We start from the raw sequence: 23,510 nt of genomic DNA on the forward strand, positions 1-23,510 counted from the left end.
GTCTCGCCTAGATGAAAACTCCGCTCTCGAAGAAACGAAAATTCATAGCTAGACTTTCGGTAGAATGTTTCACTCAATGTGAACAAACGCAAAACATGCAAACCTTGCGTTGAATCATTTAACTGCAATTTTATTTTTTCGTATTTCTTTTTCTCTTTGAAGGCTTCGTGTTGTTTAAAATCAATTTCTTTTGAATTTTATTCACCAAATTTTCAAAGGCAAATGGAACTCTGACACACTTAATTAAGTTCACTTCTAGTTGCCTACAACAAATTTGTTAGTTTCATATTGTCCTCAAAACAAAGAAATTAAATACCATTATCTCTGCCGTATTTTATCCGCATTGATGCTGTTGCATGCATAAATTTTTGTAATTGAAGTATGCATTTTGCAAAATGAAGGAAAACTAAGTATTGAAATATTTCCTCATTTTATGGCTTTGTTCACATTTTTGCAGCTTAACACGATGACATTGGAAAGTGTACTACAAAGACAATACTATGTATTTAATGGATACGGGGATGGGTAGAGGAAGGGATTGGGGCGGGGGAGGGGGTGGGGGGAGGAGGAGGGGGGAGCGGGGGAGGGGGAGGAGGAGGGATGGGGGGTTGATAGTGTAAATGTTGATGTCAATTTTTATTACCGTATTTGAGCAGCAGCATATATGGTTAGAAAGGCTATTAATTTTCTCTTTCCTCTCTGTTTTTTTTCACGCTTTTCGCTATTAACTCTCAATTTTCACTATTTTGAAATTGGTCTTTGTGTTAATGCAACGTTTTTGTTGATAATAGAATTTAGGCTCCAATAACCTATTTTGCACGCTCTCTGGCTTAGTTTATCTTTTTTATATTCTACTTTTTCGCATTTTTCTCGCTGTTTTGAATAAATTCGCTCTCTTTCTGCCTTACAGCCTTTCCTAACGTATTCAGTTACTGTTTTATCCTTCCTAATCTGCGGGGATGCTTAGCTGTATACACGTATACACACATATATACGCCAAGGCAAATTAGTTAAAATTGGGGTTTAAAAATTGGGGAAGCAAAAAAAAATTGGGTGCTAAAAACGTTCTCAAAAAGCTCTCAAAAGCCTCCTCAACGCTAACCTACGTTGAGTTGAAGCATCCCTAAAGCGCCTTCGCGTGCATTTTTGCATATTCAGGAAACGCCAATTTTGTCATTACTACCTAAAAACCCCCGCAATCGATAACTAGTCTAGTTAGTACTCCTCTCTATCCCACTCTGCTTTTATTAACTAGTCGTATCTTGTATAACAACACACTTACACAAATATACTGTTGGTTATTAACTAGTGTTTGTTATTACTACTCCTGTTTATCATACGTAAGTACATAGTTTTTATTATCGTCTACTTGGGTGCAGAGATAATCAGGAAAAAGTATATTATAATCGCCATCATCGGTTGGCAATTATTTGGTGAGATACTTCCCCTCAAGTTGCTACAAAATAAGCATCCTTATCCAAGCGGAAAAATATACAGCTCAGTTTTAAATCAGGTAAGATAAACAAAAACACAAACTCAACGTCGTCCTTCTCAATATCTGCTCAACTGTGGAAAAAACACAAATTGAACTCGATTGATTCAACAAAACTGATTGAAAATTGTAAATTGCGCTCAATAGATTTTTTTTTGTAATAATAGTCAAGGATAAAAGCTGAACGTTAAGTTGCGTAAGGTCACAAGAATAATAGCTCCAATTACCTAGTTTGTAATTGAGTTTCAATTTCTGATTCAACACATCAAAAAAGATTGTGATATATCGAGAAGTGGAGAACTTAGCAACTTAAGTTAAAACTTCGATATAAAAAGAAAACTTTCTTACCTAATGTTTGGTGGAGTAAAATTGAATAACGGCTTCTAGTTTGAACCGAATCGTCGATTCAAAATTGTTCATACCACAAGTTTATCAGTATACATAAACCATAAATTTGTGTGATAGATTCGACCTTCCCACCACCAGATATGATCAGAAACCAACTCTCCGATCCTCCTACTAGATAGAAATGACATGTTCTCAGGTAGGGAGAACAATGTGTTAAGTGCAAAACACTGTACTAGTACTTGCCATATACGGCCAGGGGAAAAATTTGTTCACAACTAAGGTGTAAATTATCCCATATCAGTTAATCTATATCTAGACGGATCTGTAAATTTTCTTACTGATACGGACTATAAATACCTGTGACATTTTGTACATTTAGGCCATTTTGAATTCAATTATTAAAATAGTAAAATTCTTGTTACTCGTGCTCGAGACCACGACACTCAACGTCGTCCTTGTCAATATCTGCTCAACTGTGGAAAAAACACAAATTGAACCCGATTGATTCAACAAAACAGATATAAAATTGTAAATTGCGCTCAATAAATTTTTTGTATTAATAGTCAAGGATAAAAGCTGAACGTTAAGTTGCGTATGTCACAAGAATAACAGCTCCAATTACCTAGTTTGTAATTGAGTTTCAATTTCTGATTCAGCACATCAAAAAAGATTGTGAGAAAAATATATATGCTACGCTAACTTTTTTCACTAAAGTTCATGACTTTTTAGGGATTTTTGAAAGATGAAAAAAACGCCACATCAAGTTCACGACGAGTACGTTTCAGTGCAGATTTCAGATCTCAAAGTTTTTTTTTGGAAAAAACTGGAAACGATGAACCTTCGGACCCCCACACCACGCAGTTCTAATGAAATTTTTTACCCAAATGTCAGATTACGTCCGCATTATTCTCATTACTAATATTATTTAATCAAAAGTGGTTAATATAAGTATTTATATTTTTATATACCCATGAAAATTTCTTGGCAAATTTTGCGCGTTTTTAGCAATATTTCTGATAAATAAACTCTAAATCGGCCAATTTTGACTAATTTGTGACCAACTTAACCATCTAGTTAAAACGTACCTCATCAAGCTGTTTGCTGCATTAATTATTACGCAGGAGAGTTTTATTAGCATCTCCCAGAATGGTTTGACAGGAACAATTCTTAACCTATTTTTGTAGTTTATAGACTTTAATAATCAATTGAAAATTCTATAAAATTGTCTACCGAAATGTTTTCCCAACATTTTTGGCCAGTTTGCCCTGTACGCATGTGATCTAAATTTTGTATCACTTAGCATCATAAATGTCATTTATCAACATTGTAGACAGAAACAAGATCATAAAACCAAAAAAAATCAAAATTATTTAACAAAAAACAAAAGATGCAATAAATTTAGAAGTTTTGTTTTCAAATAAAAGCAGCCCAATAAAAAGTTTTGAACAATTTAAAGAAGGGTAGTTGTAGGACATTTTTAAGCTGCTTGCAATCTTTTACGGAATTTAGATTTTCCTTCCGTGGTTTCAATGTCGTTGCTTTAAAAACCTTCAAGCAATCCTTTAATCTTACAAACTAAATAATAGTAATTGAATGTTTCATACTGGTCCTTGTTAAAAAAATTTAAGGGCATTGCTTACCGTTATGGAATTCAAGTGAAGTTGTTTTTGACGATTTTTTCATCAATTATTAGTAACAAATTTGTTTCATATGTCAGCACGTACTGTTTCAAGTTTGGGAAAATATGATATAAATTTCCGAAGCAAGATGAAATTTGACTTGAAGTTGATATTTTTAGGTAATGCAAAATTATAAAATCAACTCTGTTCCAGACCAATTTTCTCTTGTCATTTGTGGACACTATAGATATTTAAATATTAAATTCTATTGCAACTCTGATACAATTTTTAAATTGTTCCCATTTTGATTTATCGCATATAACTTTTATGTATAGATTTTTTGTTTAAATAAATAAAATCAACCTTTTGACATTCTTTTCAAATTGTTTTGAAAAAAATGATTTTTAGTTTATGTTCCCCGCTTTCATCGACAGACATATGAAACGACAAAAAATCTCTTCCATCTTTGAATATTAACTCGAAAAAAGTTTTCAAACTAACGATATTGTTCGTACAAATTTACAAAGTCAACATCAGGAAATTTCATTCAGCAAAAAAACAACCTTCTCAAAAAAATTCAAATATAGCGGATCAATAGCAAAACAAGAGGCGACATTTTATTGATAATTGGAATCTAAATTTGTGAATTCTTCTAAAGGCTTCTTTTGTACCACAAAAAATCATTGTCTGAAAGGAACTCACCAGAGACAATGTATCCCAATTTCCTCCATCTTCGACAAACGCTCAGATACTTCACCATATTAAAGAGAAAAATTTGATTAACAAGAACTTGAAGCAAAAACAAGTATGCTACGGCAATCGTTTTCAAAACTCAATTAACCGATATAAAGAAAAAGTGAAGATAAACGTAATGAAAAATTCAAAAATAAAGTAACCAAAAAGCAATAACTTTGAAAATATTGAAAAGTTTATATTGTGACAATTGGATTTTTAAACAAGTTGTTTTCATGTTCAAACAAAATATGATAGGTTGATTCAATTTGGTGGATTTTGCGCTACCTTTTTTCCATGAAGATATGATGCAAAAAAAAGGCTCTGTAATGTGCGTTTTCTGATGATGTTTCGTCCCGCCCATCCACAGTTATGGCTTAATTGTCTAACAAATGAGGAAGAGATAGAAAAATTTCAAAAATTCAAACTCTTTCCACCGTGAATGACGTATGAATAAAAAAATGTTTCCAACTCAAATAACTTGTAATTGACGCCAAATTAGAGGACCAATGAGACCTGTCATTATTATGACTACGATACAAAACAAACAACAAAACCAATTGGCAACGGCAAACATTGATTACATCCAAAACACAATATCTATCTTTTCAAAAGAAGTACTGAAAAGCAAAGTCAAATTAGCGACAAGTAAACTAAGCCTAAACTAAACAAAGTAATTCGCACTTCATTAGATAAAACATGGGACAAGTCCCTAATGAGACTCAGTAGCAAGTAGACAAAAAAGTGCGAAGTTAAAACAAAAACAAATATATTTTTCAAAACAAATAGATTCAAATGATGGAAACCCTTAGATATCAGCTACAATCTTTAGAGTACTATAAAAAAAATTACGATACATTATCTATTATATATTATATATTGCAATTAAAAGCTATGTATTACAATTATAACACATATTATATATTACAATATATATAATTATTCAAGCCACCACAAATGAAGACATTGAAAACTGTCATTATCCAGTTTATGTTGTTCCTCCATGAAAACAAACGACAAAAAAAACAGACGAAAAAAAATGAATCAAAATTATGCGAGAGAATAGTATTGATGTCGTTACAAACATAATCTATTCCAAAAGAAATAAGATATATATTCTGTTGAGTTTTCATAGATTGCGAAAAATGTCATATATGACCTCTGACAAATGAGACTATGAAATAAGTAGGAAAAAAATAAAAAGCAACGTTAAAATATACATTTGTTTCTTTCCTCCAAAAATCATTTTCTTCAAATCCATGAAAACATTAACTTTTAATTGAACAATTCAAGTGGGTTCACTAATGCCGACAGAAAAACCAACAAGAATGGTCGTTACTCAGAATATATCAAATGTCTACAAAAACGACAACAAACATTGATGAAGTCAAAAAATTAGTTTTTTTTGACAAATATTAAAAGTCAAAAAAATAAATCTTTGCGAAGATTCGGTGTGGAAGCCGTTTAAAGAATTAGATATGTTCGATGACGCTTTTTCAACCTCAATAACGAAATTTAGGACTTGCAACTAATGAGACAAGATAACAATTAACAAAGCCGTCAATTTGACCTGTCATTGGTTGGCCTCCATCAGAATTGTTCTGTTCTCTAAATAACATAAAAAAAAGAAGAAAGTGCAAAGATGTTTTAAAAAACCGCGACTGATTACTGACCGAAAAATTTTTGGACTGTAAAAAACTACAGTCAGAATGAAGCTAGCATTACTTTTACTGTGCCTCCGTTAAGCACATTTAATTTTTCCGAATAAAATGGATATGGAAAAGTTGACAAAAAATGTCAATGTTTGAAAAAATCAAAATTAAGTGATGTAGTTTGGATAGTTATCGAGTTAAACTACCAAAAACCTGCAACATTTTAATTCAAGGACACTCTGAAATGAAGCAAAGTAAAACTAGCCCTCTTGAGAGTAAATAAAGATTATTTCGGCAGTTTGGGTTGGGTCGATTCGGCAATGCCTCGGTTTTGAAAAATTTAACAAATTTTTTTGCCGAAAAATTAGATTCAACAGTTTAACATCACTCTTTTATGTTTAGAAATAAAACACTATTGTTAACAATATAAATAAATTTTTGAGCAAAATTGGCAAAAAATTGCGTAAAAAACGGAAAAAGTGAACAAAAACAACGAAAACTAGTTAAAAGTTCACAAAATTTTAGACCTTGATAAATCGAGTGGAATCGAAAAAAATTTAGTTGTATATTCTATTCTAAACGGGCTTTCTAATGATGCCAGTCACAACCGTCTGCGATCAGTATATCGATCGGTCAAAACTGATTGAACAAAAAACGAAAAATCCATATGAGTATAGAGTTCCTCCCCCTTGTAAGGTGGGTCGGAACAATAAAATCAGCAACAATTATGCAACAAAGCGTACAGCCAAATAGCACAACAAAAATTTTTTATCATTCTGAAAAGAAAACCAATTTATATATTGTTAAATTTTCAAATTTTCAACAAATTTGTTGCAAACTCGGTCGAAAAGTGAACAGAAAGGTTGAAATCGAGCAATGTTCTCATAGTTTTACACCTCCATGACTTTTCGGGAAAAAAATCAAAAAGTTCTCTAAATAGAGATTTTTACCTAAGATTGAAGGTCTTCTAATAACGCTCGTATCTTCGTAAGTGTACATACTGTCATTATATGCTAAACAAAATTATTCAGTTTTGCATATTGTCCATCCCCCACAAAAATTGATCGCAAAAACAATTTCCTATGAATAAAATCCTAAGACATGATTTTTATATTACTTTAATTCTGCAAATTTCGACGCGCATTTGAGAGTTGATTTTTAAATTCTATACTTTTCATTTTCCTTCAAGATTTTTGCTCATTATGGAAAAGATCAACTGCTCATTTGAAAACTACAGCCAGTCTTTGACTGCAATAGCTTTAAGGTTAGTAAAATCGGAAAATACTTTTCATAAATATTTTTAAAACCTGCTTCACCTTTTTTTATCCTCTGGTTTCTAACCTCGTGTAACCCCTGCGACTGAAGTGATGGTCTTTAATAATTTATCTCCTCTCTTCTTTAATGGTATGAAGAATGCTTCATGTCATTTTAATCAATGGCTTCTTTTAGTTAGTTTTATCAAATCGCGTCCAAAATCTTTCCTCATTTCAAATGGCCGAACGCGATTGTTATTTCCTTTTATTTAATTGATTGTTCTGTCCTTGAAGTTATCAAGAAAAAATCAATGCACGCTTTCAAACAATGTTTTCTTTTTTTTTCTATTTAATTTGCTTCTTTTCATATGCGAAATGTACAAAATTTTACATTTTAATGCAGATCTTAATAATAAATTGATCACTATATTTTTTAGTATTGTTTTGGAGTTACATTTACAGTAGCAGTAGGGTCACTACCCCCCCCCCTCCCCCCCAAAAAAAATGCTGGCTCGGCAAAATGCTCATAATCTTATGCACGTTTTCATTGACTGTTTTTCAGTGACAAAATTTGGGACCAAATGGGGAATTATTAATAATTGAGAGGCATTATAAATATCGGAATTGCGCCATTTGGAGGCCTAATAGTATTCCATTTCTCATATCTACTCATCGTTTTTAAACTGCAAAATGTACAGGCCGCACTGCTCTTTTGTAAGGCTTGCGTTCTCAGCTTTAAATGAAGTGTGTGCTCTTAAATGAAATCTTTTAGAAAAAAATCTTTTGTCTCCGCTTTACTGTACGTTTCAGATAATTTTACAAAAATTTATTTAAGCATTAAATATTCTTGTCGCCGTTTTTTGCTTTTAAGTGGGAGAAATTATTGAAAATATTGGGAATGTTGCTTTTATATCGACCTCTTTGTGTCTGTAAGTGTTTGTTGCATTTTTCTACCGTACCAAATTTGGTCTCGGCTGTAAATTTCAATCAAGTTACCTCTCAAAAGATACATTTTCTTTCAAGTAGAAATTGGTTTTAATGACAGTGTGTTTGCAAGTCCGTGCGCTTGAAAGCTGTGCTGCAAAATCTATTTTTCCAACACGCCGCCGATTTATCAACTCCGAGTAAGGAAAAAGTACGCCGTGGAAAATCCATAAAATTCCCCCAACACGCTTGGGGAAAGCCTCTTTAATGAATAGATAAATATCCCCAGTAACAATATTGTTTTTGTTAGTACAACACTGTGCGTATAATAACCATTGTTACAGGCAAGGCGAGTTATCATTGTACCTCCGTGATGTCCTTACAAAATTATTACCCCCGTCATAAATAGTTATTATATTATTTCACTAACCAAATTAAACCCTTCCCAGGGCTATTTCAAGTGCTTCTCAGGTTGTACCGCATCAACGAATCTCTGTATATTGTTCACCGCGTGAACAGATTTAAAAATATTACAAAAACGCTCTTAAAATTGTCATTTTCCCTTCAATAGTCCTCCCGTTCGACTTCAATCACAATTTTTCCGTCTATCACGTGAAATGAATTCGCCTTTCAGTTAAAATTCTTTTGAATTCGATAGACGCGCAAAAACAACGTCAGTTTTATTATCATTCATAAATATGGTTAATTAGGCATCGTTTTGGTTCTGCAATTCAAAACTTTATTTACTTTGACTGGAAATTAGGAAAATTTGTGTAGATGAAACCAACAATTTGTGCTAAAAGGCGTTAAAATACCTGTCTTCTTCAATTGATAGTTTTATTTTGCAGCTATTGATTGTACTCTATAATTTCTCAGGTAAGAAGATTTTTACTTCAATTCCACACAGCGCAATTTATCTCGGTAAATTCCTCTTTTCACAATGCAAAATGTCAAAAGTTTAATTTAAAACTTATTAGAAATCGATACACATACACAAACGGTCGCCCCTTTTTGTTATCAGTCATGAAAACGTTTAATTGGGCAAATATTCTATCATGCGTGGAAAAACTTTTTAATTGAAAATTTTAACAATGAGGCACGGTAATGTGCGTCCACGCATAGTGTTCCGACACCGCTCAACAACGCTTTGACTTAATTGTCCACCAAAGGAGGAAGAGATAGAAAACTTTCAAAACATCATTTATTTTTCGAAAATAATTGGTTTATCCATTTGAAAGTCGATTTAGCTCTAACCACTATACAGATAACTTATTAGAAGGCCGGCCGATTATAACTGCCATTAAGGAGCGTAAGACATGACAAACAACAAAATCAAATAATACAACAAGCCTTTCTTATGATCAAAACGCAATGTCTACCCATTTTTTTGAAAAAACTTTATGAAAAAGTCAAAATAGCAGCAGATAAAGAGTAAACTAAAACAAATTACTTGCATTTCACCACAAGGAATATGTGACCTGTCTCTATTGAGAACAATCAAGAAGTAGACAGAAAACAAAAATGGGCAAAATTAGAACAAGGCGGCTCAGCAATGTGCGATGGCACATAAGGTTCCGACCCCGCCCATCCACAATTTTGGCATAATTGTCTACCAAATGAGGAACAGATAGAAAACCCAAAAATTATTTTTTGGGAATCCCAAAAAACCAAAAAAAAAAGCCCAAGTATTTTTCAAAAAAATTGTGTATGAACGAAGATAGCCTCCAAAGCAAATAACTCAATGGAGTAAAAATTGAAGCATTAAATTGCTGTGAAATGCCAATATTAAGAAAGCGAGTCAAGACGAACAGCAAAATCAAACAACAACAACAACAACAAACATTAACTAAATCAAAATCTTTTTGTCCGTTTTAAAAAAAAACAAAATTTAATAACAAAGTCAACATAACTGTCAGATGAACCTAAAACTATAGAAAATAACTTATAAATCACCAGAAAAAAATTGGACCAGTCCATAAAAATGTTTGGAAACAATCAGACAAAAAAGAACAAAAACAGTAAAGTTAAAAAAATTCGCTTATTTTTTTTTGAAACAAATAACATCAAAGTAATTAAAACCATTAGAAATCAAGTAAAATATCCCGAAGGTTTACGATTACCAGTGCTTCTATAGAAGAGCAATAGGACCTGTCCTTATTCATTTCTTTAAGCGACTAAAAAGAACAACAAAATCAACAAACAAAAATTCAATTGAAACTTGCCAGAAAACGCTGTCAAAATCGTGAAGCCATTTTTTGGCCCTCAAAATATACTCGGTTGCGCCTTCTTCAGACACCAATAATGTAGTATTTGGCCAATTATTAGTGAGACTAGGAAACAAGTAGACAAAAAAGAAAAAAGGGCAAAAGTATGTAATAATTTTGATTTTTTTTTGAAACAAAATTATATCCAAAGTCATGAAAAACATTAATTACAAATTGAAATATTCAAATTGAAATAATAGGGTCATTTATTCATCCAAAAGAATTTTTTGAGACTTGCTATTTTCCAGAACGTCAAACATGACAAAAATCAAATTAATTCACTTTTTTGTGAAAAACCATTGTCGAACGCATTCTTTAAAACGCATTCTTTAGAAAAACAGATTTTGGGACATTAATCCCTTTGGCGCCTTCCTTTGACAACCATAATGTCATATTTGCCTGGTAATTAACGAGATTAGGCACCAAAAGAAAACTAAAAAGAACAAACTTGCGAAGTTAAAAAGTTTTTTATTTCTAGTTTTGGAAAACGATTGTTTTCAAAGTCATGAAAGCCATCAGCTATCTACTAATATCAGAATATCGGCTCTTCTATTTTTCCATAAAAAGCCAGAGAAACCTATCACAATACCGGAAATTTCATACAACTGAAATGACAAAGTATAAATGACAGTTAAAGACAAAATTAAAAAATTCAGTTAATTTCTTGAAGAAAGAAGTGTCGAGCTCGTTAAACTGATAATCTATATTTTTAAGGATTTTAATATGTTCAATTATGTTTAATTTTGAACGCTAATAATGTGATATGAGAACTGTCAGTAATGTGATAATGTGACTAGAAAATGTGAAAAATTGGCAATTTTCTAAAAACAAAAAAGAATCTGAAATCTAGTAGTATCAAAGCCAGAAAACAATAACATCCGGCTTAAAAACGCAATCGAGACTAAATTTCAAATCAGTAGAAGGATAAAGCATTCTTTCTTTGCTGACACTAAGGTGCAAGTTGAACAAATTAAGAAAAGAAGAGGAAAAGTTCATTAAGCCATTATTTATTTAAAAATCAATTATTTTTAAAAGTCGAAACGATCATAAACTTTCAGTTGTAAAACTAAATGCATTAGCTTGGAGCTGATTAGGAAGCCAATGGGACCTATCAATCCTCAGCTTTCATTTGATATGTTCTGTTCTTTATTATTAAAAAAATGTCTTTTTTCAAAAAAAAAGGAGCGACTGATTGCAATCCGAATTCTTTTTGAATTGTAACAGTCCAAGATTGGCCCAAAACTAATCCTGCTAATGCTTATTGTCCGTTAGGAGCTATTGATTTTTCGAATATTGTAGATATAGATAATTTGTTAGTTGAAAACTCAAAAGATCTGCATTTTTGATAATAAATGAGTAAAGCTAGCAAAAAACGGCAAAGTTTCAACTACAAAGCACTCTCAGCGGAAGTTGGAGTAGGAATAGCCCTCTTCTGAGACTACAAAGATTGTATTATTGTTGTTTGGAGGTGTAGTGCCGGCAAATTTTATCAAAGTAGACTAAAGTAGCTTATTTCGTGATGTTTTTGATGAAAAAGTCTGAATTTTGAAATATATATGCACAGTTTTTGACCAAAAAATTAAATCAGAATAATCAACAAGGCTTTTTTGTCCTTAAAAAGAAAATCAACGACACTATTCTTAAAAATTTTAACAAATTTTTGCAAAATTGACGAAAAATTAGGCAAAAATTTCAGAAAATGTGAATAAAACAACGTGAGTTCACTCTACTTTTTTCAGAAGTTTAAACCTCGATAACTCCCAGTAGAAAACAAAAATTAAAAAAATCTTTTTAATTCCATATTCTATGCTGGACGAGCTTTCTAATGATACCAGTCTCAACTCGCTACGATGAATATATCGATCGGCGAAAATTGAGTGAACAAGAAAAAAAAACCCATTTGAGTATATAGTTCCTCCCCCCCTCAAGAGGGGTCGGAACAAAAAACGTTTACACTTTTTTTGAAAACAAATAAATTTTAAATAATGCAATTAGCTATCAACTGATATCACTCAATTGCTTCATTTATATGTTCAAACAAAACCATTGAGGCCTGTCGATATACAGAAACAATCGACTACGACTACAGAAAGAAAAAAAAACAGGCAAAAATCAAAATATAAATTTTGCGAGGAAACGGAGTCGAAGCCTATAAGTTTACTATAAACAATTGCGCCTCACTTCAACTCCAATAATGCGATATGAGATTTGAAAAGACAGCAAAACAGAACCTCAAAAATCGGAAAATGTAAAAAAAAAATGAAAAATGTTATGAAAAGTCCAGCGCTAAAAACATCATTATTTAAATAAAAAACCGCAAAGAAAACTACACTATAGCGCAATTGACAAAAAGTAAAACCTCTTTTTTCGATGAGACTACGCTAAAAGGTTGAAGAAATTTATTGAAAGTGGCAAATCTCGAAAAACCATTAATTTTTTGAAGAAAATTTTTTTGAACATTTCAACATAACAGTCGTCATATTTCAACTGAAATATGATTAAAAAAACTTAACATGTAGAAGCCCGGGTAGCCAACTGTACATTCATTATACACATTAACACTGAATACAGACAGAATTCAAAATTTCACGAACAATTTTATACAAACGGCGTTGAAGACAAAAAAATTTTCGCCGATATTGTTATTGATGTTCCCTGGCCTCACTCTACACCTAAATTTGTCATGATAATGATTGAGGTTAGATCAGAAATCATTTTGGTCTTGAATTAACTTTAAAAAATCCAAAACGTCAGACGAATTTCAAAAAAACGTTTTAAGCGCGCCATTACAATCCGAATAGTTTTTCATTTATAAGTTTTACAAATTAGATCAAAACTGGTCTTGCTCTTGCTGATTCTCAATTTAAATCTAATTTGACCAAAATATTGAAAACAATTAATGGATTTTGGACAATTATGGAGATATATTACCAAAATGAGCTTTATGTATCAACGGAAAATATTAGTTATTTTCGCTGAAAGCTCCCTAGGTCCTAGATACCGAATTAGACATTTGATTAATTAGACTAAGTCTTAAGACCACAAAAAGAATATCAAATGCTGGCAAATCTCAAACACTCAAATTTAAAAACTGACGAAAACAAATTGTCGGAGCAAAAAACTTTGAGCTTTACTCTTAAAACACAATTGGACCTTATTGGAACAAAAGTGAACCTCCTAAAAATTGAAACTCCATGAAAAAATGCAAAACAAAAAAACCATTAGGGCTAACCCAAAACACAATCCGACCCTTCTTCTTTGCAAAACTCAACGATGAGATCAAAATTGTCCGTGATATCTCTCTGCGGCTGTTAAAAACGCCGTTGTAAAAATTTGTGCGTAAAAAATTTAATTTTTTTGTGATCAGATATTTTAATGTATCAAATATATACTAAGCTTTTTTATATAAATGTCGGTTTAAATTAGCGAAATACCACAAAAAGCTTATTTCCAGAAAGCTTTCTTGGGAACCGGAAGTACATTTATCCCCTGTCTGAGTATAAGAAGATTGTGTAAGCAATTTTTATGCCTGCGCCACCGGTCAAACTGGATAAAGTGGGGCAAATAGGCATATTTGATTCCATTTTTAAGAAAAAAGGAACAATGGTGATTTTTTTGAAAAGTTTAGCTAAACATTTTTACAAAGCAGTTGTTTCAAACAGTTCACCAACTCTTTTATATCTTTAAACGTGACATCAATTAGACTATCGTTGCACAATTTTGTCATAATTTAGTAAAAAGTTATCAAAATTTAAGCAAAAGTTACAAAAAGTTGGAACGAAACAACGGAAGTTAGGCTAACGTTCACGAATATTTGAATTTCAGTAACCCTTCTGAAAGAATGAAATTTTAAAAACTCTTTATAATTTGAAATTCTACACTTTACAAGATGTCTAATGCTACTACCCAAAACTCTGTACAATAGCTATTGCCAATTGAGTAAATTGTTGCTCCCCTCACTAAAGTGGGTCGGAACAATAAACTTGACTGAAAATTTGCATGATTTGAATAACTGAAATAAATATATTGCGTTTAAACGTCTTCGATTCACTTTTTGTCTTCAGTAGGAATTTGTTAATTAGAGTAAGGGTTCAGGTGGTCTCTAGCCAGATAAAAAGATTTGAATATTCAATCAGGTTTTCAGCAGATTAAGTAAAATTTCAGTGAAAATTAATTAATCTAACCATGAAAAGGCCAACCAGATCACAACCTACATGAACCAGATTTTTTCTTCATTTTCTAAAGAACATCAATTTTCGGAGAAAAATATTTAAAAAGTTTTGAAAACAGAGGCACTTGAGACGATCTGATTTCATTTGTTTTTTGTGTCCCTGTAAATTTACGTTGCTTTACTTTTCGTCCTTATTTACTTATTTAGTCCTCATCCAACAAAAATTGTTAACAAATTGTTGTAATAAGCTTTGTAACCATTTTGATCAACAGCTTTTTGTTAAACAAATTATCTTGTTAAATCATTTCCTTGAAGCTAAAATGTTTTTGAAAAATGTTAAAGTTTCCATTTATTTTTCAATATGCCTATAAAAGCAATATAAGAGTACGCAAATTTACTGCAAAGCAAATATTGGATCATGCAGGATAAATTGCACTAGTTGAGCTTATGAACTATTTGTGTCGCATATTAAGCAATATTTTCATCTCTATATTCAAAATACGTTGAGGAATTACTGAAAAAAATTTGAAAAATAAAATTGTGCAATTATTTTTTCAGCAATTTTGATTTCTCGGAAACGAAACCTAAGGAAGGAATACAAAGCAAACAACGAACCATTGTTTGCTTTGTAGTTTCTTTCCAAAAACGAATTGTTAAATAACTCGGTAGAAAAAGAACTACCGATTTTTTAGGTGATTATTGTTTTAAAACATAGAGAATAATTTATTTGCATAACAATTAAAGTCAAAATTTTACTTGGTTTTTCAGATGTTTTGTGGGTTCAACGCAACAGTCGTCATAAAATTTTGTGTCTCGATAGTCGTTTTAACTAACCTTTCAAGTTCATTTTCGTTTTGACTCTATTTCAAACTATAGTTTTCGGTATTTTATTCATGAACGAAGCAACTAGTGTAATGAAATGAGGTATTTGTTTGAAGCCAGACATTTTTTAGAAAATCAAAAAACAATTTGATCAGATCGACAAAACTTAATTTCTTACATGTGGAGCAATTATTCAAGAAAACAAGAAAAAATCCTTATTTTGACAAACAAAACAGCAGAATTTAACGTTTACTCAAGGTATGTTGTCTAGTTTGTTCAGTTGTTTTTTATCTAATTCTTCCGCTCTACTAACATAAATAAAAATTTGAATTTAATGAAATAATGAGAATTTTGCGCTTCCTTAGTTAAATGCTGGCAAATAAGGCGTTTTAAAGGCTGAAAAGCAAAAAAAATTTCAGTGTTTGCAACATAAGTGAAATAACAATATATTTTGTTTATATAGAAATGTCAAAAGCTCTACAAAGTATATTTCTATTTATCAAAACAAAAATTGTTCGCTTCCAACAATTCAAATGTTACTCCAATGTTCCAGCACTTCAACGAACATTATGAGTTCGTTATTTTGCAAAATTAAACCTTTTAACTTGATAGTTTTTGCATAATGCGTGTGTTGCATTAAAATGTACAATAAAAATATCTCTATTGGCCCATTAAATTTTTTAGCAGGTTATTAAAGAGTAGTATTGAAGGCAAGTAAACTGGGTACACAAAATTTTTGTTTCTCTAGTTTCGTACTTTTGTCAATTTTTTGAGTAGGCTCGCCAAAAAGTCCAGCATCAGTTTTACACATTCAGATTTGTTTTTGTCATTTTTTCTCATTAAATCTCTTCTATTTACACAACAATTTCTAAAATTCCAAGGTTATTAACATTTGCAGTAAATTGTGCTTAAATGCAGCTAATATTTTACTGGCGATTAAACAACTTAAAGGTGATTTCGAGGTGTACTTTTGAGATGATTTCATGATTTGTATTGATTTTCTAAGTAACAAGGATCCCAGTTAATGTGCGTTCGCCCATGATGTTCCGACCCGACTTCATCTACATTTTTGACTCAATTGACAACCTAATGATGAGATAAATAAAAATAGATGTTTGAGTTTAAAAAAATCGTTACAAAACCGAATTACATATTGAATTGCACGATGCCTTGCCTCATTACAGCGTTCAAACGATCTGCCATCAGAAAGACTACGAGAAAAAACAAACAGCAAAATAAGCAAAAACAAAAATTTTTCAGCGAAGGTGGTAAAAGAATTGAAAAAGAAACACAATATTGACCTCTCCAAAAACTTTTATGACAATGCATTTTGTCCAACAAACAAAACATCAGTTACCACATTAAAACAATGGAAAAAAAGTTTTTGAACTACAAAGAATTGGATAGAACCTCTCAATGATGAGAATAAAATACAAGTATAAAAGAACAAAAACTGAAAAGTAAAAATAAAATCTTTGAGAACTAACAATATCGCAAACTTTATTACTATTCGCAATAAAAAGAGTGCATTGAACAACACAAATCAATCAATTTTCATTAAGAAGCTTATGAGACAAGTCAGCATTTTACGACTACAAGAAAATTTTTTTAAAAAAAAGGGCAAAAACAGCAAATACAAAAAAAAATTTAGGGAGAAAAGTGTCGCAGCCAATAAAATAAATTTTTGGTAAAAATTTCTCTAATCTCAAATAATCTTTTAACAGCAATGGAGTTCTTGTTTTTCTAACAATATGACTTCAGAAAATCAACGAGTATGAACAAATATAATTAAACTACGAAATTTTTTGAGGAAACCCGTTATATCAACACCGTTAAATTCAATAGCGTTCAACGGAAGACAAAAAATACGCCAAGCTATGACTCAATGAGAGGGCAAGAATGCTTGTCAATCATAAGTCACCAGCCGGACAAAACAATAAGTCTTATGATTATGAAAACAGCAACAAAGACATGCAAAAACCAAAAATTCGCCAGAAAAGTGCGAGAAGAACGTGTCGGAGCCATTTAAACCAAAAGCATTTCTCTGAAAACTTTATCTGTTATCCCTTGAACGTCTTCTATAATCCAATTGGAACTATCAAAATTAAGAGAATGAGACAAGATTTCAAAAAGAACCAAAAGATATGAAAAAAATACAATGATTTTATTTTAAAAATTTTGAAAACTCGTGGCATCGAAGTCATAAAACCAATAGTTAGCCGATAAAATTGCTTGCCAGATTAATTTGTTTACAAAAAATTGAAAAAGAAGAGGATCCTGTCATTAATGAGACTGACTTACAACTCATAAAAAAAGTTTATTAATGCTTAGTGTCCAAAAAAGTTTTTTTTTTAAAGTCTTAGCAGCCGCTAAATTCAATAGCTCTCAATGGAAGTCTTTAAATACAGTAACTTATGCCTAGATATGAAGCTAAAAATGTTTGTCATCTTACCGTTATTAATAAGGCATCACAATAAATCTTATGATTATGAAAACAACAACAAAAGCAGACAAAAACCAAAAATTTTAGTTGAGATGTGCAATAAATTGTCGAAGACATTTAAACCACAAACTCTTCATTGAATACTTTATCTATGATCCTTTGAGCGCCTTTTCTAATTCTCTAAGCCACTAAAAACTATCAATATGAAGATAATGTGACAAAATTTCAAAGGGAAATCAAGTTTTAAAAAAATTCGAAAATTGAAAAAAAATTACGAAAACTCGTGGAATCGAAGTCATGAAACCAATAGCTAGATGATAAAACTGCTAGCCAGATTCATTTTATTTGCAGTAGAAGAGGAGAGGGTCCTGTCATTTTTGAGACTGACTTACAGTTCAAGAAAACAACTTTAAGATTGGTTAATGTCCAAAAAAACTCTAAAAAACTATTTTCAAAGTATTAACTGCCATTAAATTCTCGATCTTTCAACGGAAATCAAAAAAAAACACTACGTTGTGCCTCGATGAAAAAAAGGATGTTTCTTGTCAAAATACCACCAATAAGACATCACAATAAAACATATGATTATGAAAACAATGACAAATACATGCAAAAGCCAAAAAATTCAGTAGAAAAGTGCATGAAGAAAGTGTCGGAGCCATTTAAACCCTAAGCGTTTCTCTGAAAACTTTATCTATGTGTCAATTAACGTCTTCTGTTAGTCAACCAGAACTATCAATATTTGGATAAAGATATAAGATTTCAAAGGAACCAAAATTAAAAAAGAAATCCGAAAATCTTTTTTAAAAATTATCAAAACTCGTAGCATGGAAGTCATAAACCCATTGGTTAGAAAAAAAACCGCTTACCAAATTAGTTCTGATTGAAATTAAAAGAAAGAGCTCCTGTCTTTACTGAGATTGACTTAATTTTCAGCAAAATAAATTTAATATCGTTTGAAATAAAAAAATTTTCGAATTTTTTTTTTAAGTCTTGACAGCCATTAGCTGTCCACTCAAAGCATTAAATTGTTTCACCTATTGCACATTAGAAAGCTGATTGCACTTTTAATTAGTGATTTTATGCCATAGGACTCACAAAATTTAAAATGTCAAAAAGAAATTCAAAATTTCCTTGAAAATCTCGAAAACTCATGAGCCGAAGACAAAAAAAAATGAGAGATTGATTGAAAACGAATTTTTTGTTCATTGAGTATCAATAGATTGCAGACGAGGTTTGTCATTAACGGAACCTCGATATGAAAACAACTAGTCACTAAAAAACAATAATAAATAAAAAAAATGTTTTCTAAAAAAACAGCTCTCAAAATGAATTCGAGTTTTTTTTCGTAGTAAACTTCCTCACGAGACCAGAACTAACGTTTTTATCGAGCTATTGGTAACACAAAATTCTTTCATTTTGGAGCGTGAAATGTAATTGTGAAATAAGATTTTTATAGAAAAGCCTTAATTTGAACAAAAATTACGATAAAAGTGAACAAAATCATGTAATTATCACTTGTTCACACAAATCTTTAAACCTCGATAACTCCTCGAACAATACGAAATTCAAAAAAATCTTTTTAATTTTGAATTCTACGCTGGACGAGCTTTTTAATGATACCACTCACATTTTTTCTACGATGAATATATCGATCGGCCAAAATTGACTGAACAAAAAACCCATTTGAGTATATAGTTCCTCCCCCCATAAGTGGGGTCGGAACAATAAAACTGATCTCAAATACAAAATTTGTAACAGCTAACCATTTTTTATTTGTGTTTTTAAAACAAATTTTCTGAATCTTCTTAATCACGGAATTCCAAAATCGTTGTCGAAGCTTTTCACCGCAAATTCATGTTGAAAAGAAAAAATTTTTGTAAAAATTTTATTTCGCGGCAATTTATTGCAACTCTTTTGCTTTTGATAAATTTTTCATTTTTAGAAACAGAAAGACAACTGGTTACAAAGAAGGAAGGAACAATTATGTCAAGTAAGTATAATTGATAATATCTGCTGGCATTCAGCGGTTTCTCGAAAAACTTGAAATTTTAGTATATAGGGAAAAATTTGGGCAACTATTGTTCTGCCATTAGAAAAATTGGTATCATTACGGAGATTGTTATTAGAGGCAGTTTTTGCTTTATTTTTTTATCAGTCTACTATTGAGAAACAGAAAAACAGGTGGATATAAAGAACGGGAATTTCTTTCCCAACTACAGCTGCCGAAAATTAATAAAAAGCTAAGCAATCACTTTCGAATTACTTATTTAATATATTTATTACACCACCGCGAAAGTAGTCAAGACTACAAATATCTTGAAAGGAAATTCTCGATCTCATAAAATGTCTTTACAATTGCGAGTTGTCGACGAGAACATTGATTACTTCAAAAAAGTCAAAAAGATTCTTTATTTAAGCATAAAATTAACTCTCTGATCCTAGGACTAGATCTTTCCACAAATTGTAAAATCGTTTGTTATTTCACGCGTGATATAATTTAAGAATTTAGCAGTGTCTTAAAAAATTTGGCTTTTGGAGAAAAAATATTTAGAAACGTTAAACCATGCTAGATAAAATTTAGCTACAAGAATACACACAATTTACTCATGATCATCAGTTACTGGTCAGTTAGGGCACGTTTTAAGGTTACAATATCTCTTTCGGGTTTTCTTAATCTTGAATAATCTTCCAATTGAATTAATACCACACAACACCCACAAATTATTTCACCCAGAATTAGACGACTCTAAAGTGAAAAAGCCCAAATAAATATTTGCAGATCTTCTTGAATAAATTTAATCCAACTTTTGTCTGCGTTTGACAAAATTCACGTGACTTCATTCATGTACAATTACTTCTCACATAGTTGCTTCGCGATTGCGAATAAATTCGTTGTTTTGACTAACCAATAAACTATTTCTCGCCCCTCCAGTACATGAAATCAAAATCTTGTTCAAGACTCTTAAGTTTTGTTTTGATTCGAAGCGTCATAAATTAGTCCGTTCTGCTTTGGCCAGGATTTATTTTGTGTTTTGCGAACCCGCAGGGACCAACTTCTGCTAAAGTTTAAGCAACTGCTTTTCGGTAGAATTAAATTTGAGTTGGTGTTCAATTTTGCGGAGGAATCGGAGAGTGTTTGTTAGGTAAGTAATTTCATCAAACTAGAATTATGCTAAAAATCTGTGCCAATATTGAAGAACAGTAACTTTACTGAGCCAATTAAAGCGAATTTCGATAATTTGGTTTTATAACTTAGTAAGGTTTATAAGTTAATTGCATTAGCTGTTTTTGGGAGAATCAATAATCAGCGTTGTAACCAGCAATACAAGACTTTTTATTGGATCATCTGATAAACGTGACTTGAAGTCAAATTTGTAGGAGAGATTACAACTAACCCAATAAAATTTAGTCTCAAACATCTCCTTTGTCAAAAATCTAAAATAGCAAAAATTTATGTTACCGCCCATACTACTACGGTACAGGAAAAACGACTGTTAAAACGGTCTATATGAAAAACGCTATTTTTCAATTTATTGAGTAGGCTCGCCAAAAAGCCGAGCATCAGTTTTACAGATTAAGATTTGTTTTTGTCATTTTTTCTCATTAAATCTCTTCTAATTATACAACACCTTCTAAAATTAACAATTGGTCTAAATCGTGCTTAAATGCAGCAAATATTTTACTGGCGATTAAACAACTATAAGGTGATTTCGAGGTGTACATTTGCGATGATTTCATGATTTGTTTTGAAATTCTAAGTAATAAAAATTATCTCAAATACGAAATTTGTAACAACTAACAATATTTTATTTCTGTTCTTAAAACAAATTTTCTGAATCTTTTGAATCACGGAATTTCAGAATCGTTGTCGCAGCTTTTCACCGGTTTCTGCAATTTCTCAGCATCCAGCGATTTCTCGTAAAATTTGAATTGGCATCATTATGGAGATTGTTATTGGAGGCAGTTTTTTCTTCCTTTTTTAATCAGTCTACTATTGAGAAACAGAAAAACAGGTGGATATAAAAAAAGTGCTTTCCCAACTACAGCTGCCGAAAATTAACAAAAAACTTTCGCATTACTTATTTAATATATTTATTACACCACCGCGAAAGAACTCAAGACTACAAATATCTTGAAAAGAAATTCTCGATCTCATATAAAGTCTTTACAATAGTCGAGAACGTTGATTACATCAAAAAAAGAAAAGGATTCATTTTTGAAGCATAAATTGAATTCCCGGATCCTAGGCTAGATCTTTCCACAAATTGTTTGTTATTTCACGCGTTATATAATTTAAGAACTTAGCAAGTGTGTTAAAAAATTTGGCTCATGGAAAAAAACTTTAAGAAATATTAAACCATGCTAGATAAAATTTTGTTAAAAATCTGTGCTAATATTGAAGAACAGTAACTTTACTGAGCCAAATAAAGCGAATTTCGATAATTTTGTTTTATAACTTAGTAAGGTTTATAAGTTAATTGCATTAGCTGTTTTTGGGAGAATCATTAATCAGCGTTGTAACCAGCAATACAAGACTTTTTATTGGATCATCTGATAAACGTGACTTCAAGTCAAATTTATAGGAGATATTACAACTAACCCAATAAAACTTTGTCTCAAACATTTCCTTTGGCAAAAATCTAAAATAGCAAAACTTTAAGTTACCGCCATTACTACTACGGTACAGGAAAAATGACTGTTAAAACGATTTATATGAAAAACGCTATTTTTCAAACATGAATCCTCATGTTTAGTTAGAAAACAATTGTATAAAAATTTGGAGTGATTTGAAAAGCAGAACAAGACGGCTCGCGCGAGTCTGTGCGTAGCACAGATTGTTCCAATATACCTCTCAAGTTTGCAAAAACAACTTCTAAACTTCGCTAGAGAAACCCTTGAAAGTATCCGAAAACAACTTATATGCATTGCAGAAAATTATTTGTACTGTTTGAACCAAAAAAATTTTGCCGTCTTTGTTCAAATTTCTGCCTGTTTCCAAGCTCTGCCTCTATTTGTGTCTTATATATTTGAAGGAAACTTTTCTCTCATACTAACTCTCTTTCTCTCTCTCTCTCTACCTCTTACCACAAATTGAAAATACGATCAACCACACATACACCCAAACAGGCGCGCACACAAACACAAAAAATTTAAAATTTCAATTTTGATATCTGATTTTCACGCAATGTTCGTCACCGTTCATTTGTATTTGATTGTTGTGTCTTTTGCTTTTATTCTTAAAAACGAGGAGTAGACTGTGTATCGTTAATAAGAAAATTGACATTAAAATTGGAAATGAACTTTCTTAATTAATTTGAAATTCTGTCTTTTTTGATGTTTCATTAGCATAATCAACCCAATCGTTTTTTTAAACAAAAATAGGCAGATGTGTTGGGAGTTAGATATAAGAAACACACTTTTTCTGAATATTCTAAAACAACAATGTTTAGCAAAACTTTCTAGCTTCAGTAATTATCTCATTTTTTAATAATTTGCATTCTGCGTCTAGTTGTTTTCATCATTCAATTGAACGTTCTTAAAAAGCCTATTATTTTGTAGCTTTGAGGAACATTGGTTGTCAGTAGGGAATTTAATGTTTGTGGACTCTTCCCTCTTTTAATTATTTTTGAGTGTTTCTAAAGAAATTGGAACCCAATTTTGAGTGTTTTGTGTTTCTAAAGAAATTTGAAAGCAATTTTTTTGAGAACTGAAAAAAGTTTTTCAGAACTGAAAATTTTAGTTTTTCAGTTTACGGAAACGCCAAAGAATGAAAAAGATCAGTTCCAT

General features: G+C 31.3%; 2 protein-coding genes across 6 annotated transcripts in view; one reads left to right on the plus strand and one right to left on the minus strand.

Moving 5' to 3' along the window:
- Positions 1-4,405, minus strand: part of LOC142337494 (uncharacterized) — a 131,384-nt gene extending 126,979 nt beyond the window's left edge. The window contains exon 1 of the mRNA XM_075386761.1: positions 4,162-4,405. The gene's annotated coding sequence lies outside the window, so the exon portion shown is untranslated. The remainder of the gene's footprint in view (positions 1-4,161) is intronic.
- The window catches only part of LOC142337495 (cAMP-dependent protein kinase catalytic subunit 1-like), a 44,825-nt gene continuing 22,368 nt past the window's right edge, over positions 1,054-23,510 (plus strand). Inside the window, exon 1 of one of the 5 annotated variants that reach the window (XM_075386764.1) lies at positions 1,054-1,340. The gene's annotated coding sequence lies outside the window, so the exon portion shown is untranslated. Of the gene's footprint in view, positions 1,341-1,437; positions 1,514-8,087; positions 8,897-19,695; positions 19,714-20,722; positions 20,867-23,510 lie in introns of those variants that run through there. The other 4 variants (XM_075386767.1, XM_075386763.1, XM_075386766.1 and 1 more) reach the window with 4 other exon arrangements.

This window comes from Convolutriloba macropyga, chromosome 4, assembly GCF_964194025.1.
Source record: "Convolutriloba macropyga chromosome 4, txConMacr16.3, whole genome shotgun sequence".
NCBI lineage: Eukaryota > Metazoa > Xenacoelomorpha > Acoela > Convolutidae > Convolutriloba > Convolutriloba macropyga.